The sequence below is a fragment of the Haemaphysalis longicornis genome, unplaced genomic scaffold (genome assembly GCF_048455015.1).
Source record: "Haemaphysalis longicornis isolate Haplotype H1 unplaced genomic scaffold, Haemaphysalis longicornis Haplotype H1 scaffold_6, whole genome shotgun sequence".
NCBI classification, from domain to species: Eukaryota; Metazoa; Arthropoda; class Arachnida; order Ixodida; family Ixodidae; genus Haemaphysalis; species Haemaphysalis longicornis.
This window is the reverse complement of record NW_027526407.1, coordinates 88,624,483-88,651,957: the sequence shown is the minus strand read 5'-3', so window position 1 is coordinate 88,651,957 and position 27,475 is coordinate 88,624,483. Positions and strand designations below refer to the sequence as shown.

General features: G+C 48.2%; 1 protein-coding gene across 1 annotated transcript in view; it reads left to right on the top strand.

The window, feature by feature from the left end:
• The first annotated feature begins 1,722 nt into the window (after positions 1–1,722).
• The window catches only part of LOC144143130 (neprilysin-2-like), a 41,569-nt gene continuing 15,816 nt past the window's right edge, over positions 1,723–27,475 (top strand). Inside the window, exon 1 of the mRNA XM_077674936.1 lies at positions 1,723–2,408. The gene's annotated coding sequence lies outside the window, so the exon portion shown is untranslated. The remainder of the gene's footprint in view (positions 2,409–27,475) is intronic.

The following is a 27,475-nucleotide window of genomic DNA, read 5'->3' as shown; positions in this document are numbered from 1 at the left end:
CCATTTAAGGAAACACTGGTTCCAGAAACATCTTTTTTTTTTTTGCTTTCCAACCGATTCTGAAAACTTCATAGGCTTGTTCAGTTTTTTTAGCTGATTTCAAATATCTAATTAGTTTTGATGTGAGGCAACTAGTTTCTGTGTTCATTTAAAAGAATTCGTTGGTTGTCTATGAGAACAGTAGAAAAAAAACTATTCAAGATTGCCAGCAAGACATGAATAGATACCAGAAGTTGTGGAGAATGAAACATGGGAAGCAGTTTTTTGTTTTGCAATCACATACAAGTTTACCCCAATTCTAACTTCTAGGTTTGAACTACTACTGCTAACCAATTAAAAATAATGCTAATTAAACAACTACTGAAATGCAAGATCTGCTTCCCTTATCGCATGGTTTACACATTCAGCTTCACAGTGCGAAAGAAGTGATCATTTCTAGTTGCACTGCATGCTGGGATGTACTGTCGGCATCAGATGGAACGCGAACATGAAAATATGGCCCAGAACGTGCAGAACCAGAACGGGCTAGGGCAAAGGCCAGTTCTTCGTCCTCCTTCGGGTGTTTGGTTTGGGTGGAGCAGGGGTCAAGAACTTTGCTCGAGCAGTCGGTGGCGGCTGAAACCATAGCTCCTTGTGGCTGTGTCAATACAAACAACGTGCAGATTTCCTCGAGTTCCTGGACTCGCAGCTCTCTCCGCAGGGGTGGAGATCTTGTCGAAGGCGGTCTTCTCATGTAAAATGCGGAGGCTGTCTAATAGGTGTCTGCTCGCGGTTATCTTGGTGAGGTGATCCAGGTGCGCAGTGTGTTGCACGGCTTGCACCTTGATTTGTTCCTCGAAAGTGTTGCGCGCACCCAACGCGTCATATTTTTCGTTTGGAGCGTGCATGGGTATTCCTAGGGCTTAGTCATGCTCATTTCTTGATGAGGCTGCTTGGTTTGCAGTCATTTTAAAATATTTACGGAATTGTGGAGTTGTTAGGGGTTTGTGTGAGGGAGAGGCTGGAAGATGGGTACTTGTTGTTAAGGGGGGATATGGCGATCCACCCGCCCCAGTTGACTGAATATTGCTTCACTACAGTTCGCAAACTGGGGTCACTTCAAATGTAAGCTGAATAATCTTGCGCAAACGCTGTTGGGTAATGAAATTGTAGGTGTAAAACTATATTATGACCATTGATCTAAATTCCTGCGTAGGCTAAATAAATGGTGGGAAGCGGCAGCGTCCCGCGGTGTCCTACGGCTGCGGGTCGAATATGACAAGCGTTAGGTCGGCGGGGGAGCGGGGGCGATGCTACGATATGAACTAGACATTCTAGCTTCACCGTACTATCAGATCCGTTCGCCCCTAACGAGATCCGCGGCTTGTTTGGTTTTAATAATCAGTATCCTGGAGTAGCTACCTAGCGATGATAAATAAGAGTATCTAAACAAATGGCGTAAACATGCACAAGCAAACCGCGGTATGTACGTGCGTTGCTTAAAATAAGCTGCCGACAGTTTTTACCTACGATTGCCTTTGTGCAGTCGCGCGGGCGCCGGCTGGCAGCTTGTTATGTAGCTTTGTGCTTTACACAAATATTGACGCCCAGGTGCAACATACGACGCGGGGCGCTACGCGTTTCTCGCGCAAGCACGACCATTGCCCAGGTCAGATTAGTTTTTCCAGACTGCTCTCACACTATAGTTTGCGTAAATCCATATCGCGGCCTCTCAACGCCGAAAGTGCACAACAAACGTCTTCGAATCGAGCAGGCATTAATAAAAAAAAGTAAAAGCATTGCACGCACGGCATAGAACTCGCCGGCCAATAAGATGGCTCTAGCGGCGCCGGAGTGCGCGGTGTGCCGGAGCACGACCGGCTTTATAAATAGCGACCTGCGCACGCGCCCTTTTCCTACGGGGCTACGCGGTCCTGTTTTTTCCCGCCGTATACATTTTAGGGTTTGGACAATTTATTAGGCTTTGTTGACATTAACAGAGCGATGACAATGCTGACAACCTGGCAGTTGTCATTAGCATCGCGCCACAAAGGCGGTGCGTTCGGAGAGCTATTTTTCTGCCCTACACTGAAGGTGCGGGGAGTTTCTTTGTGCAGCTGAGCCACCCAGGCTTGGACCACATGATGGAGCGTGTTTATGCTGCTGACTACTGCGCCGGACGACGGGTCGTCTGCAGCTGGCGAGCCTGCTGAAGTGGCGTGGTGCAGCCTGGCCGAGGGAGTCGGCAGTCTCTACTTTGCGGCCACGGGCCATCACGGATGCACCGCCACCTTAGCAACGCTTGCTTGGGCTGGCTGGTGCGATTCTTCACGGATCTACCTGCCTGCAGACATCAGCGGGTGATGACCGCGCCTGCTGGAACACTGCCAGCGGTGGCATTGGACAAGCGGAAGCCGGCGTAGGGAACGGTATGCAGTGACTTACGATTTAATCGACGAACGAACTTTCCGTCGCCTCTAGTCCTGTAGTCAGCTCTCGCCGGCGTACGCAAGAAATTTAGGAGGGAGGGATGTGGGGATCGCGACTTTCACGCGAACCCCTTTCTGGCTAGCTTCCCATCGCGGCTGGCGTTGCACAATGCGCCTCACTCGCGCGACGGGAACCATACGAGAGGGCGCCAGCGACCGGAGTCTTCGTTGTCGCCAGGGTGGAGGCGTTGACCCTTTTCCCCTCTGCCTTACCTGAGAACCAGTTCTTCCTCGCCACTAGCGCCACCAAATGGCGAGGTCTGGTGGGTTGTCGCATAACGAGAGGACGCTCTCTTGTCTTGGGGATGCGGTGGCGCGCGGACGTTTCGGCGGCCAGTCCGGACCTGGGAAACGCGCCACAATGGGACGTGTCCGGGCGAGCTGGGAGAGTGCAACCGCGCTCACACGCGCAGCGCTCCGCTGCTCCGGTATGCCATCGGTGATTCAAACCTTCTCGATCTCTAGCGTTGTTTAATGCCACGCTCCCAGTGTTACCGTTATGGCCTACGAGTAGTCTGTATGCAGTATATTTGATTTGCAATTTGCAATAAATGCTGCCATATGGTGTTTTGCCCTCTCCGCCTCCTGCCTTTGTCTGCCTCCACGAACAACGGACCCGTACGCAGCCGGCGCTCGCAAGGCATGTTTTCTGAGCGCGGATGGCTGCGGGGTGGGAAATAACTAGTGTGTGAAATGTAGAATCCTACTATATATATATGTATATGTATGTGTATATGTATATATCTATATGTATATATATGTATATGTGTATGTATGTATATATATATATATATATAACACCACGTCCGATTCTCAAGACGCAATGTTTGTTCTCCCCAGGACGGATTCCCCGCTTCTTCCTTCACTTCCACTCGGCGGCTGTCCTCCTCGGTTTGGTAGTGGATTGGCCGGTGACCTAGGTCTCAGCTTTTTGCTTGATGTTTTACGTCTCTACACTCGGCCACACTGCAAAGAGGTGCACCACCGAGCTGTTTGCGTGGGCCCCTGGCTCTGTCTCGACAGACCCACGAAAGGCTAAAGAGTCCGTTGCAGGTCTCTTCCCGTTGGTTATGTCTCGTGGTTCGGTTCTCTTTCTTTCTGGCCAGTGCTAGAGCAAAGCTTGTTTCCATTGATGAGGAATTCTTCACTGCATGTTCCAGAAAGATCCTCTCCGGCGTTTCTAAGCGGCGTGTTCTGCTGTCAATGCTGTCCGTTTGTTTGAAGGTATTCCTCCCTCTCATGGTCATTTGGTTCTCGTTTTCATTTATGCGTAAGTCCGTCTTTTGTCCACGTGCTTGCCTTCAAGATTTTTGTTGTCGGTATCGGTAATTGTCGCAAAAGCATCCTTGTCTGTAGCAGGTGTATCCTTATGTTCGTCGTGCTTTTCATCTTTCGTTCGGGCGTTTGATGCTACCTCGCCGCTGGCTTCGGCCTCATCATTTTTAGCTGAAACGATGTCCTGATCCTCAATGGATTCTTCATAAACGTTTGTGGATGAGTTTCCCAAGATGTTGGTATCGGTCATCTTTTTGCCTTCTGGTCGGCACAAGATTCTCTTCCTGGGGTAGTTCATGTTACCCATCGTGGTAAGCGGAATGTGGTCTTTCACCGGCACCTTGGAGTTGTTGCAGGGCTCCATTCCAAGGCTCACGTTATCTTTGTTCAAGGATGTGGGCGTCGTGATGTCTGAAAAGTGGTAGGACCCGTCCTCACTTCGTTCTCTGGGCGGGGTAGGTGTGAGCGCCACCACATGCGGCTGCTGCTCCGCCAGACGTCTTGATTGCAACCGGGAGAGCGAAGAACGGTGAATGGTGCTCCTCACATTCATGTCGTCGAGCTGCTGAGCTGTGCCCTGGGGATGCTGCGGAAGGACCTCGTCGCCAACGAAGCTGTTGACCGACGGGGGACGGTGGCATTCCTGGAACAACTACAACTACAACTACAACTACCTTACGTAGCTGTCTTACTGTGGGTATGGTTGAAAGGCAGCTGCCGCCTTCGTGCCGTCCTGCGGCTGGCACTGCGGCGTAGCTGTCTTACTGTGGGTATGGTTGAAAGACAGCTGCCGCCTTCGTGCCGTCCTGCGGCTGGCACTGCGGCGTAGCTGTCTTACTGTGGGTATGGTTGAAAGACAGCTGCCGCCTTCGTGCCGTCCTGCGGCTGGCACTGCGGCGTAGCTGTCTTACTGTGGGTATGGTTAAAAGACAGCTGCCGCCTTCGTGCCGTCGTGCGGCTGGCACTGCGGCGTAGCTGTCTTACTGTGGGTATGGTTGAAAGACAGCTGCCGCCTTCGTGCCGTCCTGCGGCTGGCACTGCGGCGTAGCTGTCTTACTGTGGGTATGGTTGAAAGACAGCTGCCGCCTTCGTGCCGTCCTGCGGCTGGCACTGCGGCGTAGCTGTCTTACTGTGGGTATGGTTGAAAGACAGCTGCCGCCTTCGTGCCGTCCTGCGGCTGGCACTGCGGCGTAGCTGTCTTACTGTGGGTATGGTTGAAAGACAGCTGCCGCCTTCGTGCCGTCCTGCGGCTGGCACTGCGGCGTAGCTGTCTTACTGTGGGTATGGTTGAAAGACAGCTGCCGCCTTCGTGCCGTCCTGCGGCTGGCACTGCGGCCTAGCTGTCTTACTGTGGGTATGGTTGAAAGACAGCTGCCGCGTTCGTGCCGTCCTGCGGCTGGCACTGCGGCGTAGCTGTCTTACTGTGGGTATGGTTGAAAGACAGCTGCCGCCTTCGTGCCATCCTGCGGCTGGCACTGCGGCGTAGCTGTCTTACTGTGGGTATGGTTGAAAGACAGCTGCCGCCTTCGTGCCATCCTGCGGCTGGCACTGCGGCGTAGCTGTCTTACTGTGGGTATGGTTGAAAGACAGCTGCCGCCTTCGTGCCATCCTGCGGCTGGCACTGCGGCGTAGCTGTCTTACTGTGGGTATGGTTGAAAGACAGCTGCCGCCTTCGTGCCATCCTGCGGCTGGCACTGCGGCGTAGCTGTCTTACTGTGGGTATGGTTGAAAGACAGCTGCCGCCTTCGTGCCGTCCTGCGGCTGGCACTGCGGCGTAGCTGTCTTACTGTGGGTATGGTTGAAAGACAGCTGCCGCCTTCGTGCCGTCCTGCGGCTGGCACTGTGGCGTAGCTGTCTTACTGTGGGTATGGTTGAAAGACAGCTGCCGCCTTCGTGCCGTCCTGCGGCTGGCACTGCGGCGTAGCTGTCTTACTGTGGGTATGGTTGAAAGACAGCTGCCGCCTTCGTGCCGTCCTGCGGCTGGCACTGCGGCGTAGCTGTCTTACTGTGGGTATGGTTGAAAGACAGCTGCCGCCTTCGTGCCGTCCTGCGGCTGGCACTGCGGCGTAGCTGTCTTACTGTGGGTATGGTTGAAAGACAGCTGCCGCCTTCGTGCCGTCCTGCGGCTGGCACTGCGGCGTAGCTGTCTTACTGTGGGTATGGTTGAAAGACAGCTGCCGCCTTCGTGCCATCCTGCGGCTGGCACTGCGGCGTAGCTGTCTTCCGAAGCATAATCGGTCCGCGCGTCATGAGCTGCGCTTTTTTTCTCGACTATTGTGTTTCTATTTGCTTTCGTGTTTGTGTTCCTATTCTTGCCACTGTTAAGCCAGGTTTCCCGTTGTAAATTTGATGTACATAATAAAAACAACTACACAGAGGGACCTGGTGATTTGTTTCTGAATTGTTTTGCAAGTCCCGTAATTGCTTCGCAAAATTGATGCATTTTGTTTATTGTGCCTCGCGGTCCGATTTTTGTTTTATAGATGCATTGTACAGGAAATTATTTAACGAGTGCGCACTAAATAAATGAGTAACGTTAAATAAATTCCTGTTAAAGGGCATGTATAAAGCAGAAATCGGGCAGCGAGGCATCCCATAAAATAGGCATTGGTCATAAAGACTGGCCATAAAGCCAAAAATGTGCATGAGAATTCACGGGGTGCACCCATAGGCATTATCATGGCAACATACTTTGCCAAGATTTGTTCAATATTGGCCTTCCAGAGCTTGGCCATTTGTTGGCTTGTCAACTTTCCCAAGCGCCAGCCAATAATGGCGGCCGAAGTATTGCCAAGCTCGGACACATTGGCCACTGATGATTTGCCATGCTTGGGCTTGGCAATTTCTGCTGCTTGGGAACGTCTTGTACACATTGAGGTTCGTACGTCTTATAGTCATCTTAGTAAAGATGACTTATCAACATCTTACGGAGCTCAAGACGTCGGAGATCTTGCACAATTGTCTTGTAGATATCTCTCTTAAGACATCTTTGATACATAAAAAATAGACGTCTTATAGCTAACTCGCATAGTGCAAGATGTCTAAGACCTTGCAAGACCATGGTGGACATCTATAAGACGTTTTGTGTTCAGTGGGCTTTTAGGCCTCCAAAATTGTGCTGGGCAAGGTAGTGTAATTAAGTTACTGCGTAGTTACTACAATATATTTTACTTATTTCTTGCCTAAATATTTAGCGCGTGGGCAAATTCTATTTTGCAATAGGCAGTTTTAGCATATCGATACCGTGTTTGCGTTACCGTTTACCGTGTTGGTGCACAGCGCGAGAGTTACCGCGAACGGTAACTTACCGGCACAGGCTTCACCGTCACCAGTGGCTTCCGGTAACACGGTAAACGGTGAAGAAAACGTGTTGGAAGGACCCTTTAAACCTAGTAGAGTTAGAGTCAATTGGCGGTGAGATGTTTGAGTGGCGCCCCCTGGCTCTGACGTCGGCTTAGGGACTCGCGCCGCTATCGTCTGCTACCCTCCGCTTGCGAAGGGCAGCAGTGCCTGTGCTAGAAATCGCCCGCTTTGATGCTCTAGTGCATTAAAAAGCGCATTTACAGTAATTCAGTTATTTTCAGTGATTTTTGCCACCTTCTGACACATCTGAATAATTTCAAGCTGTATCCCCTACAAGTTTGCAACGCACGAAAAGAGCGAGAACAACTTTCTTCAGAGCATCGGTGAGAAGATTGTGTGTAACTCGTCCTTTCGAGCTTATTCGCGAGGTTCAGCGCTGGGAGCTCCTCGATAAGTGTTGAAAATGCGTAGGCTTCCCTACCGTACTTTTGATATGCTCTTATGGCGACTCAACAGCCTCACGCTACGTACCAAGCAGCGGGCCCCTACGCACGCATGGCACAGCAGGAAGTAAAGCAGATGTCTTCCTTTTCTTTCGTTATTGTTGACTGGTATCAAATGAATGTTTTGTGTGTGTGTGTGTGTGTGCCCAATGCATTGATTTTTTGCACTGTCACAAACGTCCTATTACTATGTTTGGGCATGTTTGGGAGGCTCACAAAGGTCGTGTGGGTATTTTTTGCAGGCTGTATGGCACACATTCTTTCTTCACAAATTGGCTTTAGTTATGGCTGCGTTCAAGGAGGTGCATATCCACAGCGTGTGTTGTTTATTCACATCCAAATACAATGAGAAGGTTTGTGCTACGCCATCGCGATCGCACCCAAAACAACGTTGTCCACAGTACTCGAAGGCGGCTTTTGTGCTCAGTATTTCTATCGCAACCATCGTTATCACAACGAACTGACTATCAACCCGAACAATTATAACGTGATTTCGGTGTTGAAGGCTTGATATACACGCCAACGAACGCAATAAATAGTATACGCCCGCATATTAGAAGAATCGAAACGGATGAATATTTATAAGATGCTTTTCATTGTTTTCCAACACTTCCAGGTTTAAAGAACAAATCCTGGTCTATTTGGGATGGCATTCTATGAATTGAGGAAAATTACTGCTACTCTGAGCAGCCGGCCTACTAACCACGTCGATTTTTTTGTTAAGCAAAGTTTCCTCTTCCTCCCCCTCCCCCTCTTGAGTGCAGTTTTCCTATAACGCATATCTGAATATTGAGAAGATTTGGCTGTGGAAAATGTACCGGAATATCCGTCCAGGTCTGAGCAAACATAGTGTTACCGTATATTTACCATAGACGTTGCTCGTTTTGCTCAATAAATCTCCATGCTGGTTAGAAGCGTGTTATAAAACCAGCACGTGCCTAGCTATACACACAGTGGGTTATTTGGAACTCAACCTACAGTTTCTGCAGCCTATAGTACATGGCGGCACACTTTCATGCTATGACAACGTAAATTGATGTGATACAATACTTTCGAGCGTTTGGCAAGGTTGCAAAAACTGTTTTACCTTACATATGATAACCGGGAATCGGAATGCCTTCTGGCAAAGCCGACAGCTCCAAAGGGAATTTGTTTTGGTCTTGTATTCTCTCTGTAGTCGGTTACTTGCAGCTGGCTCGAAAGATTGCTTAATACAGAAGCTGACGCCTAACTCCGACTCTTCGAGCTCCGCACAGTACCGGCTTCGCAAGGAACGGGGCGATGCCGTGAATGTTTCTTCCGTAGAGGCATCAAAAACTATACTTTAAATCACGCTTTGAGGTAGTGTATGCGATTTTAAGGCTATCATCATGATAAAAAGTTACGCACACGCAAAATCTCGCGCGGACAACCATCACACGTCAACCGAGCACAAAGAAGCAGCAGGGAGAGCGAGCCCGAGTGAAGCAGACGACAAATACGAGAATCCCTAAGCCGACGTCACGGAGGCGCGCTTCGCAGCGCCGCCCGTGGTCGCGCTCCCCGCCAATAGGCAGTTTTAGCATATCGTTACCGCGTTTACGTTACCGTTTATCGTGTTTGCGGGAGTCCACTGCGCAGCGCGAGAGTTACCGCGAACGGTAACTTACCGGCACAGGCTACACCGTCGCCAGCGGCTTCCGGTAACACAGTAAACGGTAACGCAAACACGGTAACGATATGCTAAAACTGCCTATTGACTCTAACTCTACTAGGTTTAAAGGGTCCTTCCGACACTTAAGCTCTACAGGTGATGGCTATATTGTCAAAGCAACTACAGTTATTGTGAACGCTTCACCCGAAAAGTGAAATATTCCAGCTACTTTAAACAAAAGCAAATAGATATCAGCAAAAAAAATTATGCGTGATTTGCTTTGACACTAATTCATCAGATGTCGCTACTTGCGCCGCGGCGGCCGAAATACGCAAACCGCAAACGGTGTGCTAAATAAAAGAGAGTTTTAGCATAGCGTTACCGTGTTTACGTTACCGTTTACCGTGTTCGCGGGAGTCGACTGCGCAGCGCGAGAGTTACCGCGAACGGTAACTTGCCGGCACAGGCTTCACCGTCGCCAGAGGCTTCCGGTAACAGGATAAACGGTAACGCACACACGGTAACGATATGCTAAAACTGCCTAATACATGCCGTTTTCAGCGGCAAACGGAAACTCCCGCTCCCGGTAACACGGTAAACGGTGACGCAAACACGGTAACGATATGCTAAAACGCTATTACAGACGGATAACTACCTAAATGTGTGGTTTTGCTTTTCCACGCACTGCGTGCCCGCTTATGTATTACCCGTAAAAATACACGCAAGAGAAAACGGCTTGGGGTACGTGTTCTTAACGCCTGGATGAAAAATATGTGCGAACCGTTTCCTCCGAGGAAAAATTTCAGCTTTAGACTTCAATGGCCATTCTTCTACAGACATTTGCATATAAAGTGACCGTTAGCGACGTACACATTAAAATGGATCGTACCACCATAGCTTGGCCCTTTCTCGCTTTCGTAAAATAAGTTTTTTCTGTAGTTAGTTAAGATTTGGTAATAATATTTCGCGATATCTTTTTCCTGCAAATAAAACAGTATACCTGTACTACCCCTAATAAATTAATAGTTGCATTTGTTAAAACCCCAACTTCATTCTTGAGAAGAGCTGCGGGCCCTACAGACTGGCACTGCGACCGCGGAAAGGTTCTATTTTGTTAATTCTCGCTCTTTCTTTTTTTGTGTGCGTTGCATATAAGTGCATTCGTTTATGCAACCGTACGGACTGGCACCATCACCGCTGCCGCGGCGTACGCATGCGAGTAACACGTTCCAGACCGCGCTCGACCAACGCAGAAGCAGACGGAAGGTGTGCTGTACCGGGTCGGACGTAACGCAGCAACCTACGTGTTGTTTTTTAATTGGCGCCGCGTATCGTAAAACGGACCATTGCAAAAAGATTGCAGGTTCATAGGGCGTCTTCACACTTTGGCTCCGCCAGCCGTAACGTTATTTTACGGTGAAATACGTTTGACGTAACTTCAATTTAATTTTCAGGTTACGACGGGCGCAAGTTTCTGACTTTCGGTTACGTCGAACGTAACTCAAAACATGAGGTTAAAATACAGTCGGACGCAACTTTAATTTTAAAAATCGCACGCCTCGGTTCGAGTCACCTGAGTCGAAACTGGGTGCGTTATTCCGGGAAGGGGCTAAATGGGAAAATACGAAACGGGAAGGGCGTTTTGTACCGGGTTGAAGCGGCAGGGAACAAACGAGAAGGTTCAAATGGGAACGGGTTCAAATGGGAACAGGGGAAATGGGAAAGGCGAAGAGCTCTGATTCTCATCGTTTTTTCGCGTTCGTTGTCATCTGCATGCAATTTTCTGCAGCCAGAGCACCGGACTGGAGCTCGCCGGAACATCAAGAGCGCTCGAATAAAAGGGCTCGTTTTGGGGACGCAGGGTGCGCTGACGCTTCGTCAGCTGTTACATCTCGCTCTATCCCGCTTCCGTGTGCTGCCACAACAGAAACCCTGCCTGACGACGCCCCCGTGGGCACGCTACCAGATGGATATTCGGGACAGCCTGGAGCGGTGATCCTTGAAGACAAGCATGATGGAGGTGTTTATGTTGACAGCAGATCGGCGTCAACCTTGTTGACTACAGAAAAAGTTAAGTGGAAGAGGAAGGAAAGCGACCTCATGAGTCAAATTGTGCGACTAAACCGCTGCAACAGCTGAGAGAGGATTCCTTCAGTGCGGACCTTTCGTACATACGGCAAACGGCCGCTGAAAACGTGTCTTCCGCATTATTCTTGCTTGAACAAGTAAGGAATTTTAAGAAAGTAAGGCCGACATGGTCCGAGGAAACAACTTTTCGCTGTGTTGTTCTCAGCCCCATATATCTACAAAGGCATATGAACGTATACGAGGTGAAGCACTTCTGAGGCTGCAATGCAGAAGTGCTCAGTCCGGGCTTATCTGCATCCAAAGTGGCGATATGGGCTTCACAAAACTGGTTGCAGCTCGCCTTAAGACTGAGGCAGAAATCCTAAGCAAGCCACAATCAATGGGTGTAGCCCGAAAGAACCCACTCCCGTTTGACCCCTTCCCGTTTGAACCCATTCCCGAAACGCCCTTCCCGCTTGACCCGTCCCGTGTGCGCCGGTTCCCGAAACGACCTTCCCGTTCAGCTGGTTGGCTGCCTAATAGTCTTACTATGATGTCTTCTCGCTGAACGTCTGAAAGGCCCTTAGAGGTAGTATTCCCGCGACAATTTTAGGTTTCTCTAGTAAAGAAAATTTAGGCTAGAGACGACCCTGCGCTGCTTAAGTTTTTGAAGGTTTGCCCTACTATGCAAACTGAGTACGCCAGAGTGACGGGAATAAACAGAATCAATAAAACGCAAAGCTAAGTTTATATTTTTCGCCACTTCTCATGACTGCGATTTTTTATAGCCAGATGTGGCATATGTATCCAGATATATAGGGTTACTTTATTTTTATACATCTTTTTATCTTTTATAGTTTTCATCTGTTTCTTTTCGACATTGATGTACACTTGCGCTATTATAACGATTACATGTGTTAGTCCGCCAAATACGATTTCATTCAAAGTGAGGGTGTTTTTGCGATTTTTTATTTGTGCTTCCGCGGCGCTTTTCTGGGCTTTTTTATTTTATCATTTTTTGGTTTGTTAGTTTAAGACTTCTGTGTTAATTTAAAAGATTTGTTTATTAATTTGTTAATTGTTACTTTGTTTGTTAGGCTTTGTTAATTTAAAAGATTTGTTAATTGGTATGACGAATTGTAACCAAATGTCATCGTCTCTAGATTCAAAAAGTGAAGCCCACGTTTGAAAAGCAGTCAATTGAGGACTCTGGATGTACTGAGCATGCTATCGCAGCGGCTGTGAACAAACGGAAATAAATGAAAAACAATATGAAAATGTTTTTATAACGTTTCATAAACTGGGTACGTTATTCCGGGAAGGGGCTAAACGGGAAAATGTGAAACGGCAAGGTTCTTTCGCCCCGGGTTGAAATGGGAAGGAACAAACGGGAAGGTTAAAATAGGAACGGGTTCAAACGGGAACGGGCCAAGTGGGAAAGGGCGAAACGGGAAGGTCGTTTTGCGCCGGGTTGAAACGGGACGGAACAAGCGGGAAGGGTGAAATGGGAATGGGTTCAAACGGGAACCTCCCCGCTCCATAGGTGTAATCTGTCACTTGCACGATAAACGACGTACGATGTACGATGCAGTGCTGTGGGTTGGAATCCCAGCTGGGTTGATGGATTTTTCAATTAAATAATTCATTTTTTTATTTACTACAACCTACCCGCCGTTGTCGCTTGAGCTGCGCTTCACGTAGATAGCGCGCTGCGCTCGCGCTCTGCTTCCAGAAAGACTCGTTTCCGCTCCGTCCGATGCGCCGTTCCCACTTAGGGTCGGTAGAAGCGATAGTATAGCTACGTCATCTACAAACTCAGCCAATCTTTCTCCCCTTACTTCTAACTCCTCTCCAGCCTGTATTTCTTTTTTAGCGTATGGCATGCGGTTGCGCCGGCGGAGTTTTCTGCGTACACGGCAGCGCCGGATGTTCCTTTCGCGTGTCCATAAAAAGCTTCGCTTTAACATGTCGTGTATGACCAGCATTTTTTTCTTGCTTTTATTGTAGCAAATCGAGGGTTCAACACGTCAAGTATTCATCTTATTCTCCGTGCGTTTGTTTTTTACATCGAAACTGTATATCGCTAGGATACAGCAGGTCGTCCCCGTGGACGGAGACGAACGATTTTCAGCGGCCGATATATATACTGGGTGTTTCCGGGAAGACGAAGTAATTTTTAAAAATAGGCTTTCAGAGCTAAAATTGTTTTAATTGCGCCAAGTGAACAGGAACCGTGGCGGGAGCTATAAAACGGTTTCAAGTGCAATGCCATACTTAACTAGAAGTTATTAATTAACTTTCTATTTATTCTAGTTAGGTGCTTGGTTGTAATAGGGAAATTGTAAAGGATCATGAGTCCATCCGATATCGATAATTAGATTTTTGAAATTGTAATTGCGTGCAGAGCCACAGCGCTCAGAACCTCAGCTCTCCAGATGCGCACAGCGGGCTCCGTGCGGGAGCTGAGCGCCGCAAAGCCACGCCCACGCGCTCATGGTACTCAGAGCTGTACACGTCACGCGCACGCCGCGCTTTTTCTTCGGCACGAACAGAGGCAAGGGGAGTAGTTTTCATTGAACTTTCTCGCCCGCCCAAATGGGAGTTGGCATTATGCTTGCCGAGTGTGGCCGAGAGCTGCCGCCATTTGCGTGCGGCGGTCACGATTCATCCGCAGATAATATATAAGGAAATACAAGTAAAAGAAACTGAGAACATTGTAATCCGAAAATCCGGCTATTAGATGCTTTTCGCCTGTTCAGATGCCCCTTGCCTCTGTTCGTGCCGAAGACAAAGCGCGGCGTGAGAAAAAATGTGAGTGACGAACGAGCTGATAAGCGTCGCGTCCGCATCATGCGCCGTGATGATGACGTACTTACCTCATACGGAATGTGTCTGAACAAGTGTATGAGCATATTGATCTGATATGTACTACTACATAATTATTTTTGGTCATTTTTTTCTAAAAAACCATACAACAAAATCCATGCATAATCGAATTAATCGATGCCAATTAATCGAGTTGAAATATTAACTGACACCCAACCCTATTAATTACTCCTGAACCATGTAAATTGGTTCAAGAGTCTTCAAGAGCTGTAAATTTTTTGTGCTTTATGTTATGCCGGACGTAACTCAAAACATTGGCCTAAAGTTCCGTTGGACGTAACTTTAGTTTTCAATTTGGGGTTCCGTCAGACGTAACTCTAGAAACCAGCTTAAAGTTCCGTCGGACGTAACTCTAGAAACGGGCTTAAAGTTCCGTCGGACGTAACTCTAGTTTTCGATTTTGGGTTCCGTCGGACGTAACTCTAGACACTGCGTTTTTTTAATGCTTTACGTTCACCGGACGTAACTCAAAACATTGGCCTAAAGTTCCGTCGGACGTAACTCTAGAAACTGGCTTAAAGTTACGTCGGACGTAGCTCTAGTTTTCAATTTTGGGTTCCGTCGGACGTAACTCTAGAAACTGGCTTATAGTTCCGTCGGACGTAACTTTAGTTTTCAATTTTGGTTACGTCAGACGTAACTCTAGAAACTGGCTTAAAGTTACGTCGGACGTAACCCTAGTTTTCAATTCTGGGTTCCGTCGGACGTAACTCTAGAAACTGGCTTAAAGTTCCGTCGGACGTAACTCTAGTTTTCAATTTTGGGTTCCGTCGGACGTAACTCTAGACACTGCGAAAAAATTATGGAAGTTACGTAATAAAAAACATTGACCTTGTGTCCCTGACCATGGCGACTAGAAAAACATAAACTTAAGGAAAGCTAAAAAAAGACTTCCAGCCGACGCCACGGTTCACGTTTCTCCCACAGCCGACGAGCGCTCGAAGATAGTTCAATTGCAAGCGGCTCAGCCAGCATCCGGTGAAACATGATTCATGCACTTGAGGGGCTGGTATTCCGGTCTTTGTGGGCGACATCTTTTACGCGTCCCTCCAAATACGAAGGCGAAAATTAAAAAAAGAGCAAAAAACGGGGAATCGAGAACAACAAACGTGAATACGGACCAAGCGCGTACCACTCTGCGTTTACACAAAAATTATTAATTTAATTGTTATAATCACGTAAATGAAGATACTTGGTCGCACTAAATTTCAAGAAACCAAATAGGGCAAAAATATAATAACTAGAAAATTACAAAAGTTAACTTAATTACCAAATCGAACATGTCCATCACACACATCTCTCCACAGAAAGTAGACAAAATGGGTCTAGGACATTTCGGTGCCGAACGTTTCGGTGGAAGACGTTTCGGTGCGGACATTTCGGAGCACGGACATATCGGTGTACAGACTTTTCGGTGTACGGACATTTCAGTGCACAGACATTTCGGTGCGCGAACATTTTCGTGAACAGAGTTTTCGGCAAACGAATTATCGCGTGCACGTGTGCTTGATTGTCTGAAACAGCCGTTACGCCTTCATTTCCGCGTAGTGTGGGTTATGAAAAACAATCCACTGATGGCATATTTAGATTGATGCCTCGTTCAGAAAACTCCGTTCAGAAAACTCGTGTTATTCAACCAACTGATTACATTCTTTTGCGGATATTCTTAATTTATATTAATCTACCATCGCTCTTTTTTTGCTAAACGCCCATCAGTCGATGTTTAGGATGGTACGTATAATGCATTCTATAACTTTTTTTTTTAAATTAAAGCACATTCCAACTATTCAATGAAAGCAGCTTTTAAAAATGCGCTGTTGCTCCCGTAATGCATAAAATATTACGAATTGTTTTGTATGGGTTGTGCTCATCAGCTGTTGTTAGCAGTTTCCTTTTTTACGGATCGTCGTGTTCGCACGGAGAGTGTAACTCAAAAAAACTGCGACGGCTCGATTGTCTTATACGTAGTAGGATTCCTGGGTCCCATCCCCCCTCACAAGACTTCATCTGTAGAGATAGGTCTTCTACACGAACCTTCATTGCATATTTTCACGCTTACTTTCATCTCATCATAATTGTTCGTCCCAGCAGTCAGCCCCCTTCTTCAAATTTCGATCTCCCCCGGATTTCTTCTCAGTGTATTATTTTCGATTTCCTTTTCAAATATGACAGGCCGAGTGGAGTTCACGGTCTCGGACGCGTCACCGCAAAGACGCAAGAAAAGCTATACATTCTCATGAGCTCACACAATAGTTTTACTATAGCGGCTTGTGCCTTTGCTTTTGTTAAACGTTAATCTCTCTTGTGCTCAATAAAAAGCCACTGAAGAGGCCCCAGAGGACACAATGACCATTCTCGTTGGCCCCTGCGACACCCCCTCGAGGAACAAGCTGGCTCGCTGCACCCTTTCGCGCGTCGCAGTCATACCGACGGTGGCCTATCTTCAGGAATCGCTCCTTCTTCGCCCCCGGTTGCCCCATCGGCAATTAACTCTTCAATCCCCGCACATCGACACTGCGGACATTGTTGGTTGCAGAATTGTCCTCGCCTTCTTGGATTATAATTGGAGGAAAATTTGAATAGTCTAGTGTGGCGAGAGCTGCAGCAGTCGTCTTTCAGTTTTCGGCGCCCACCAGTGCCCCGCGGTGCCACTGCAGGTGCGATCGCTGATTATTTTTAAATAGAACCGTCACCGAATGCAACGACGAGGGTAATACAGAAAATCATTAAAGGGGTATGCACACATGCTTAAAAGCTAGCTTGGTGTCCTTCCTTTCGTTTTCTCGCAACTGTTTGGGTGTCGGGAAGCGTATTCAAAGCGCTTCAGCAACTCTCTGAATAAAGGATTGGGGCTGTTCAGATGAATAATAAAAATAATAAAAAGAACTTGAACGCGAGTAAATGAACCACCGTAATTATTACATCTGCCGTCAAAACGTGGGTTGAGGCAGGGATTCTCCGGATAGGTTTACTTTTCGCTTCCGCGCAGTGCGGCCGACGCACAACTCTCGAATGCTAAAATGGTGTCGTCTGACGAAATGAAACTATTAATGCTACAATGTTAAGGAATGCCTGGGACATTCAGTAAACCGAAATTTCCGCACCGAAACGTCCTGCAGCGAAATGTCCTACATCGAAATGTCCGGATCCGAGACAAAACAATCCCCGCAGGCTGTTAAGTCTGCTGCAGTTTTTTAAAAGCGAAAAGGTTGCAGCAATTAGCAACATCGCATTTGGATTGTTTCTTGGCTTTCGTTTCTTTACCGTTTGGCACGACAATCCATGGAATCCGTTTTCTGTCAGTACAAAATGAAAGCATGTAGAAAGCAAGCTACACCTTGTATGCGTTTCTTTCTTCGCTTTCGCTTGTCTATCTTACGATGCTAATTACGTCAGCCAGAAGACTCGGACTACGGTTACCAATTTTTAAATGAAGGAAGTCAGGATGAGTGGCGGGGGGGGGGGGGGCACTATTTTAGGGATCGGACAAAATCAGTTTCCTTTATTGCTGTATCCAGACAAATCCATTGTTTCTTTATTTTTGCGGCCTCTTGAAATGGTACTTCAGCTGTCTACGTGCTGCTCGCAACACTTTCGCTTGCTCTAGAATAAGTTGTCGCCCTTTGTGCAGAAGTTAAGCTTGCTTTACCTGAAGGATCTGCCCAGACAAGTTCGGACGTGTTCCGTATCATGACGCGCCTTGTTGGGCGTGCGTTGTACAACATGAAAAATGTTAACTGGGGACATTGTATGAACATTCGAGATGGTTGGTAACCCTAACTGAGACACGCCACAGCTTCCTTAGAAAAGGATTCTGCGCGGCTGGTATTCACGTGTTGTAGTCACATAATATCATTTTCAGGTGTGACCCGCCGCGGTGGCTCAGTGGCTATGGCGTTGTGCTGCAGAGCCCACTTAAGGACGCGGGTTCAATCCCGGCAGCGGTGGCCGCTTTTCTGATGGAGGCGAAAAGAGAAAACGCCCGTGTGTCGAGATTTCAGTGCATGTTAAAAACCTCAGGTGATCAAAACTAATCCGGATACCCCCACCACGGCGCGCCTTATAGCCCGTGTTTTTTGATAAAAACGAATGGGCTACGAGGCACTCCTGATTACTTCTGATCATCAGTTCCAGTCCGGATGACCAGCTTCGGTTGGTGGAAAGGGCCGTCACAGCTGGCACCACGAATGGCGTCCTGCATTGAGAACACCATTCCGCAATTTTTTGCTAATAAAAACGTTTATTCGTTTTCTCTCTCACATAGCCCATATATGTGTAGCTTCGGTGCTTTAAACCCCGCAATCAAGCAATCATGCATCCAGTCCCGCAGCACGTCATTAATTACAACTTTTACGTTTCAAATCGTGTGAAGCGCGCACATGCCGCTCAAAGCTATCAATTCCTGGCCAAAAGTGTATGTGTCACGAAGAAAGGAACAACGACAATTTTTGTTCTCAACGTGCGAAGGCTGTGAAGACGTGGGTTCAAACCCGTCAGATCGCACTTGCGTTTTTTATTTGCTCTTACACTGGCGCCCAATTTCTGGAACCGAAAACAACGACAACAAAAGCCGGAAAAGATCGGCGAAAACATCAAATTGCGAAAATGGGCCAGCCTTTCATCTGCGGAAAAATGCATAATTGGCGAAGTTACAAAGCCCAATTGCGATCACAGTGTAAATGTACCTCAATGGCGAAAAGAAATAAAAGAGATTTTTAAAACAATAAAAAAACTCAGCATGTTTGGACACTCAGCCAAATATTGCTGTAAAGAACTCGCAACGAAGGCAGGATACGTAAGAATACTACGCTGTAGTAGACAACCCTCTGAATTTCTGCAAATTTTTTATGGTACCTTTCACCATTTCCTTTGTTTTGTTTTTCTCAAAATGTTCACTGGCTCTCTCTAGTTCTCTCTGTTCACTGTCCTCCAGCGCAGAACCTCTGACATCGGGGACGCTATTTTATTACAGTGGTCAGCTATGACACTGGATAGCTGAAGTGATGCGGATAAATTTCACGTTCGTTAAGTAACAAGTTGCTGACGTTAATGAGTTGTGAATGCTTGAGCCAGGCCCACACTTCCGGAAATCCTAACTGCGCTTTCAATGGCCCGTGTATCTGCACATGTGATTTATTGAAATCTGCGTCCATTCAAGCTTGCGCGCTATTGCGATAATCTGCGATAAGCTAGCTACTGCTACTGCGATAATCAACACTGTTCCCGTGTTGATTATCTTGTTTCATTCCTATATATTAGCGGCGTTCCTCTAATGTACTGGTTTGCTTATCTCTCTGCGAGAATCGGCAGTGTTGCGAGCTAACACGCTGATTTCGGAGACTTGTGTACTCCGGTCGTTCTCTTTCAAACGCATTTATTCTTGTCAGTTTCTCTGCTACCGCATCTTTTGTGTTAGTGTTTTGTTTTTCTTGCAATGTATACTTTTATCCCCGTTGAATGACGATGTTATAAACACGCCGGGAGACCGGCCTTTGTCAAGAATGAAGGAAGTCAAAGACTTTCGGTCATTCCTTTGCTCCTGTCTTCGTCCCCATGCCCCATGCCCCTTTGGAGAAGAGAGGGGAACAAGGTTGTTGGTTGGGCACAGAGAGACCAGGGCCCGTTTGCCCGAACGCGATAAGTGCGGGAATAAGTTCTCAACAACGACTTTAGCGCTGTCTAGGTAATAAATCGTTTGCCCGAAACTGACACAAACGCTCTGGCGACCGGCTTATTTGCTGTGGCCGACTTCGACTTATTGGCGTCTTATTCGTAAGCGGGTACTTAATCGGGAACTTATGCGTACGGGCAAATGGGCCCAGGTAACCGGTTGGTGCCTGGACAGGAACGAATTCACTTGCTGTCATTTTAGAGTTTCTAAGAAAGCGGAGAAAACAAGAAAGATATGTGGCGCTTGTGTGGCGGCGGCGCAAGCCTGGGCGCGTCAAGAGGATTTTGAGTCAAGCCGGTCAAGACGGTGACAATCACGCATTTATCCTTTGTGAACAAGGTCGCGTCGTCGCGGTACGCATGGAAGGTTCGTAGGACCGGTAAGACTGGTGGGGCGCGGACGGGAGAAGAGGGGGAAGGAGAAAGAAGGGAGAACCGCCTTTACGCTGCCGGACATCTGCAAGTGTACACGGATGGATCTGTACAACAGTCGATGGGCAAAGCCGGAGCCGCCTGCACGGCCCTAGAACTCGGCACCAGCCAGGTGTGCAGCCTGCCCTTCCCTGCCTCATCCACCCACGCAGAGCTGGCTGGACTCCACTTGGCTGCAGATCTTCTTCTCAAGCAGGGCACCCAGGCCCGGGGGGCCATCATCCTGACTGACTCACGGTCTGCCCTCCTCCGTCTGCGTGCCGCCGACCAGCCAGCCAGCTCTAGCGGCTACGTTGAGCGGTCGCTGGCGGCCAAGCTTCATGCGGTGGAAGCGCAGGGGTGTCCACTGCGACTTCACTGGCTGCCATCGCACGTGAACATCACGGGCAACGAGGTTGCAGACGCCTTGGCCAAAGGTGCTGCTCGCCAGGCAGGGGTTCCAGCCTCCCGGGATGTGGTGTCATTTGACGCTGCAAGGACTATCCTGGCACGAGTGGTGGAGGCCAAGCATCCAGATGCACGAGTAGTCAGTGGCCAGGCCCCACGGGTCTTGCCCGGACGCATTAGCAGAGACGCCCGGTCGCTCCTTTTTCGCCTGCGGCTCAATTGCTGCAACGTGGGAGCGCGCTTGCACCACCAAGGCCGCCGAGCATCCCCCACCTGCGCCGACTGCCCAGAGCCCGAGACGCTAGAGCACTTGCTGTGCTCTTGCCCGCAGCACGACACCGCAAGGACACAACTCCGGGCCGAACTCCAGCGACTCGGTGCCCCAAGCCACAAGCTAGAAGACTTCCTGTTCCCCACGGGACCGGACGCCATCCGACGGGAGGTCTTCCAGCACCTAGTCAACTTCCTGGTTACAACAGGACTAGCACTGCGTTTGTAGCCATCGAGTCATGGACTAAACGAACGCGATATAGACTATCTCCCACTCTCCTAACGCTCTCCTCTTCCCCCTTCTCTCTTCCTATCCTTTGAAGCCCCAATCCCCTTCCCTGGACTGGGTCGTATGAGGGTGAACTCCCGTTGAGTTCAACAATATCCCCAGGCCTTTTCTCTTCCCTCCTTTGTTAATAAATCACCACCACTTTGGGGAGCACTCCCATAGAAATCTATCCTACATGAGCAGCATAATGACTGGTTCGAGGCAGCCACTACAAATTATCTGTTCATTCATGGTGACTTCCAGTGGAGTGACGCATTCCCTCGTCCTTCCGAAGAATCGCCCTTCAGCGAGCCCCCCTCAAAGAAAAGAAATACCGCGGTGCCGGCGGCGCGCCGCAATTTTTGCTCGGCGGCGGCGGCGGCGTGCGCATTCCGGGAACTTCGGCGGCGGCGCAGTCGGCGCGCCAAAAAGAAGCGACGGCGGCGGCGCGGCGCGGCGGCGCACAGGTCTAGTCTAGCCCCTCCCTGGCTACCCAGCATCAACTTTTGGACAGAGCACAGGCGGCGCGAACTGCATATGGGCTCCAGTGAAGAAGGAACCACTCTCCTGGGCAGCGCTCTAAGCCATTCAGAAATCCGAATAGAAGTATTTTCTCCTCCTTCTCCTTCTCCTCCTCCACCACCTCCTTCGTATCTGCAGCCGATCTCATCGCCTCCGTCCCCGGCGGCAGCGACGGAGAAGTGAGATCTTCTAACACCTGGTTTGAGCTTCCTTTTATTTCATAAAAAAGTTTCCACCGATGCCCTTCACCAATACAACTCAACAAACCACCGTTCATGCATCATGCATTGATTTAACCTTACCAAGAATATATCTTTGAAGTAATAAAGGGTGTGGTTAAGTGCATTTCACTTCCCTCTGGTTTCCGTAATCTAGAGTGACGTGAGTGAATTTAAGTGAAGTCGCATGGGTAATCGTTTTGGGTGCCGGTTACAGCTTTGCTTTCCAACCGCATTCACAGGGTGGATTGGCGCGATTTTTTTTGCGGACGAGTAATATCTTTGGCCTTATACTCCCCTTTCACTTTCTTGAACAACATCTTTGCCACACCGACGGCAACATTGCCAGGGAAATCGGCCAAGTGAAGCCGCCAGTTTTATTGATAAAACTGTCGTGCATCTTGTAAGCACAAGATTTTTGTAACGCAGATTCCGGAGTGAGTGAAGTGATTGCCCTTTTCACTGTTCTTGAATGCGCCGATTCATATGGCAGCAGTTCTTTCTGAGCGTGTGGATTGTACCACGAACAAACATGGTCCACATGAAACCACATGTTGATGTCTAGAAACTGCAGTTCATTGTCAGCAAGTATTTCGTGGGTAAAGGCTAGGCTTTTTCGGTGTGGATTAAAAAGGTTTGAAATTTTTCCTACCGTGGCAAGGTGCGTTTTCGGGGTTTGTTTAAAGAAAGTAATGCACCTTGCCACGGTGCATTGTCACACTTGCTGATTCACGCCACACACAAAAAAATACAGTGGAATACGGGAGAAACAAACGTCAGCTTCAAGTATGTATTTCTGGGCAAACTAAACGCCGTTTGTGAACTAACAAAACCAAACTACGAAAGATGTAATATTTCACTAATTTTGTTATGCAGCCTTCTCACGTTGGACATATGCCCTGTTTCTGTTCGAGCTGGTAATTGCCTGGCATGCGTTCCGGTGCAAGGGCCTTTTGCACGTTATATATTCTCAAGGTAATCAGCTCTTGCCGTTTAGCCAGCCATATGCGATTTTTGACGTCGAGCGTTTCTTGACCAGCTTTGGTGCTTTGCAAACGGAACCACTCAGTCGAAAAAGCTCTTTTTAGCGGTTAGCTCCTTGCACCATCGCCACAACATTTGACAATAACACACAAGGAAGATTTTCGCGGTCCCCTTGAAGTTTCTGCAGGTTTTAGCTCACACTATTTTGACCCAAGAAAATGTTGAAGTGGCGGAGTGTTATAAAAGACAACTACCCGTACCGAGGGGATCTAAAACAAATTGAAAAGTGTTACGTGCATGCAGAAAATCGCACACCTTGAAAGGATGTACCAACCACAACAAACCAACGGCTGCTAGACAAAGCCACAACCCCATGAGCGTTTATACACCGAGAAATTTAAATTTATATAAGGAAGTGTAACTTTTGAACGAAGTTTAGTTCTTCTCGGATAAGATAACAATTGATTGTAGTACAAGCTCACTGTAATCGCATAAACTAGAACCGTTCCTGCCCTGACAAAACATTGAATGGGGCAGTTCGCTCCCGAAACAAACCAACGCGGTTCCCGAAAAATGTCACAACATTTAGGCAATTCCCCCAGCATCAATTTAGCTTAAATATTGCACTAACAACAACTCACTGCAGACAGCCGATGTACAACTGATTCGCTTGGAACTCAGTTCCCGCGGCCTTTCATCGCGGCCTCCGGAATCCTAGCGTTTTCGCCTGCCTCGCCAGGGGAAACCGGCATGCAAACAAAGTGATGTCACCAGGTGTTGTCACGTGACATTGTGACGTCAGCGGTTAAATCTGCGCCGAAAATGCTCTCCCGAGTCACTTGTTGATGATGATGGTGAAAGCATTGCTTGTGTTTGTTACGTTAGGACAGGTTAGTTTATCAACAGCGAAGTAGTGACAATACTAATAGGGCCGTCACACAGCACTCTAAGGGCATCGTTAGTAACATTTTTTTTTTAAAAAGGGAGGCTAACTAAAGTATTGGGAATTGGACACTGTGCTAATGGCAAATAAAAAGGTATTTTCTCGCAGGGAAAGGGAGAACTGCCCCTGTAGGTATGGCGTCGTCCTAATGCCAGAAAATTATAGGTCAATTTTTGAGCGTGTCATCTTGAAGTTCTGAGATTTTCCGCCTTTCCGCTACCGTTAGCCGTGTTACTAAACCCACCCGCTTGATACACGACGTTTTTCTTGAATGTAGGTAATTCAGTGGCGTACCACTATCATTATCATTGCTACTGTCATCTTCGTCTTCCTTAGTGAAACCTTCTCGCGCTCGGAGAACACCGGCTTCTACATGGCATCGTCGCCCTCTGCGAAAAAGCCCGCGTCTCCAGGCGACCCAAAATCTTCGTCACCCGGCCGAGTGATCCGCTCGCCGCCGAAGAGCGGGGTGACGACTCCCAAGTCAGCGGCAACGTCTCCCAAGCAGCCAGCTTCCCCAAAGCACCATGGAAGCCACGGCGCTCGTTCGCCGACTGTGGAGAAGGCACCGAAGACTGCGGATCACGACGATCCCCATCACGTAAATTTATCCAAAAAGCCCAAGAAACATCCAGAGAAAGGGAAGGGTCTTCCTTCGAAGATACCCCGGTCCTCGTCGAAGCCCTCAGGTGCCAGTTCCAAGGGAGGCGAGGATGAAGCCGGAGCCTCGCCTTCTCCTCCCGCGAGTGCTGGGCTGTCAAGTGCATTACCACCGCCTTTTTCGTTCGATGACCTCCCACTGCCCACGGTAAGCCAGATGATGTGCTATTTCTTCTGTTAAGGTCGCGGGTTCGATTCCCGGCTGCGGCGGCCGCTTTTCTGATGGAGGCGAAAAGCAAAAACGCCCGTGTGTACGAGATTTCGGCGCACGTTAAAGATCCCCAGGTGGTCAAAATTAATCCGGAGCCCTCCACTACGGCGCGCCTCATCGCCTGCGTTGCGTCGGCGCGTTAAACCCTACAATCAATCAAATCAATCAATCAATCTTTCTTCTGCTAGCGGGGCTGGCTAGGCGAAATATCTGTCCGCATTGAAGCGTGGGTCCGTTTTGTACTCCTGCTCACCCTTACCGCGCTTGAAGTTCCTGCCACGGTATTTTCTAGTTGTCAACTGCGGAAGGCATTGAACAAACTTACAAATCACTTTTTGTCCACGTGAGGGGCCGTGGTTTCAGAACTCTGCCGCGAAGTTTGCACTTCTGATAGCTCTTCTTGGTGTCTCATGGGTCATGTGACACCAGAAAACTATGACGGGGAAGAACCATCCCGTATCCAGACTGCTATGTAGTTCGGCTGTAGTTTGCTTTCGTGAAACTACACTATAGACTGAGGTGTAGTGCAGATATTGGGTAAATACTTATCTTAGATAGGAGTGTAGTCGTACGAAAGTGATTTAGGTTCCTGTAGTATCCGGGGTTTTCGCATCTGGGAGTTTCGGGGATCGCCATTGTGGTGTCGCGTCGGCGACGGCCCCGAAGGGCGAAGCAGGAGACAAACGCCCGGTGAAAAAGTCAAGCCAAAAGAGAGTAATTTATTCAGTGACGTCATATATATACCCCGGGGTTAGCCCCCTGGTGGTAGAATCCCCGAAACTCCGAGATGCGAAAACCCGAGATACTACATTCTAAGTACAAAAAATTTAAGGGAAGGAGTATGTAGTATCTGGGGTTTTTGCATCTCGGTGTTTCGGTGGTTCTACCACCAGGGGGCTAACCTCAAGCTATATATATGACGTCACTGAATAAATTATTCTCTTTTGGCTTGACTCTTTCACCGGGCGTTTGTCTCCTGCTTCGCCCTCCGGGGCCATCGCCGACGCGACACTACAATGGCGTCGCGTCGGCGACGGCCCCGAAGGGCGAAGCAGGAGACAACCGCCCAGTGAAAGAGTCAAGCAAAAAGAGAATAATTTATTCAGTGACGTCTTATATATAGCCTGGGGTTAGCCCCCTGGTGGTAGAACTACCGAAACGCCGGGATGCGAAAACCCCGGATACTACATACGCCATTGTGGTGTTGCGTCGGCGACGGCCCCGAAGGGCGAAGCAGGAGACAAACGCCCGGTGAAAGAGTCAAGCCAAAAGAGAACAATTTATTCAGTGACGTCATATATATAGCCTGGGGTTAGCCCCCTGGTGGTAGAATCCCCGAAACTCCCAGATGCGAAAACCCCGGATACTACAGTTCCCCGAAAATTGTGAGAGTTATGTTGACATACACTTGTTCGTATTGTAAAACGATGGGATACCTGTCGAGTGAACAAATGAGACGCCTCGCCAATGAACGCACAAAAGTCGGTGAACCCATATCTCATTTGTGTTTTCCTAGTATTTCACAACAGCGGGCAGTCGAAATCTTAAGTGATCAGTGATGTATTTTTTTCTGTGCGTGTTTCTACTGGCCGTCGCCGTGTTTCTCCGCCCTGTCTGCAAATAATGGACCGTAAAGACAAAATAATACGATGTTTGAAATAAATAGCAGGTTTTAACTTACCATACAGTTGAAAATCGCTACAACGAACACTGATATGGCGTATTTTCGGCTATGGCGAACTTAGTATGAACTTTCGTTGGTCATGCTTTATAACCGTGATGCTCATTATTCATATAAAAAAACCAATCCTGAGAGCTGCGCGTGATATTGGCTATAACGAAGATATATCTGGTCCGTGCGAGGCTTAATGATCAAAAGCTAGCGTAAAAAAAAGCAAAGTAGAAGTACAAAAGTCCACTTCATTCCTGAACACCCTGGAAAACCTTTTCTGCACAGCGCTAAGAAAAGTCACCTCAGCAAGATCACATCCTTCGTCACATAAATAAGAACACAGTCTGTTGTGTCAAAGAACTTCGTTCTGTAGTAATTTTACGTTCTCGTGTTCCGGTCAATTTTGCTTGAATTGCCGAAGGAGACAGGTAAGGATTATATCGTTTGTAGTAAGGTGAAAGCCTAGAATAATGTGATTTTGTATCTAGAATTTTTCCGCTAGCCACATTGCCCATTTTTAAAGCCGATTTGTACATCTATTATTCCAACGAATATCGGATATAACGAATTGATATCTGTCCCCGACACTGCTTTGTTATAACGAGATTCTATTGTACTCCTCTCAGGCCCCGACATAGTTGTTTTATTCGAAAGAGGAAGAAGCATCGGCAGAAATATCGGCGAATAAGAAGTATCGGCCAACTGGTTGGCTTTGTACGTAATTCATAAATCGTGTACAAATGTGCGTCAGACTTCGTTCCGCGAGAAAACATTAAGACTTAAAGCAGTTTTAAAAGTGATTCTAACCATGCCCATCATGAGTGGAAGAGCGCGCACCTAATCTACCTTTCGTTAATCGTTAATAACCCTCGGAAACCATTTTTGCTGAAATCTCCTCTCCAAAGGGCCATGATATGGGTCTGTTAGCCCAATGACCTTGCGGTGAAGAATGGCACACTGCTTCCAGCCAAGGCACGTCAGAGCAGCTGTGTCCCTTTTAAAGCTACAGTTATCGCCAGCACAGAGCGGCACTGCTGGATTTGCTCGTCGGACCAGACACGCCTTCCGTTTTAGATGCGACGCTGAGAGGAGCATCGCTTGCC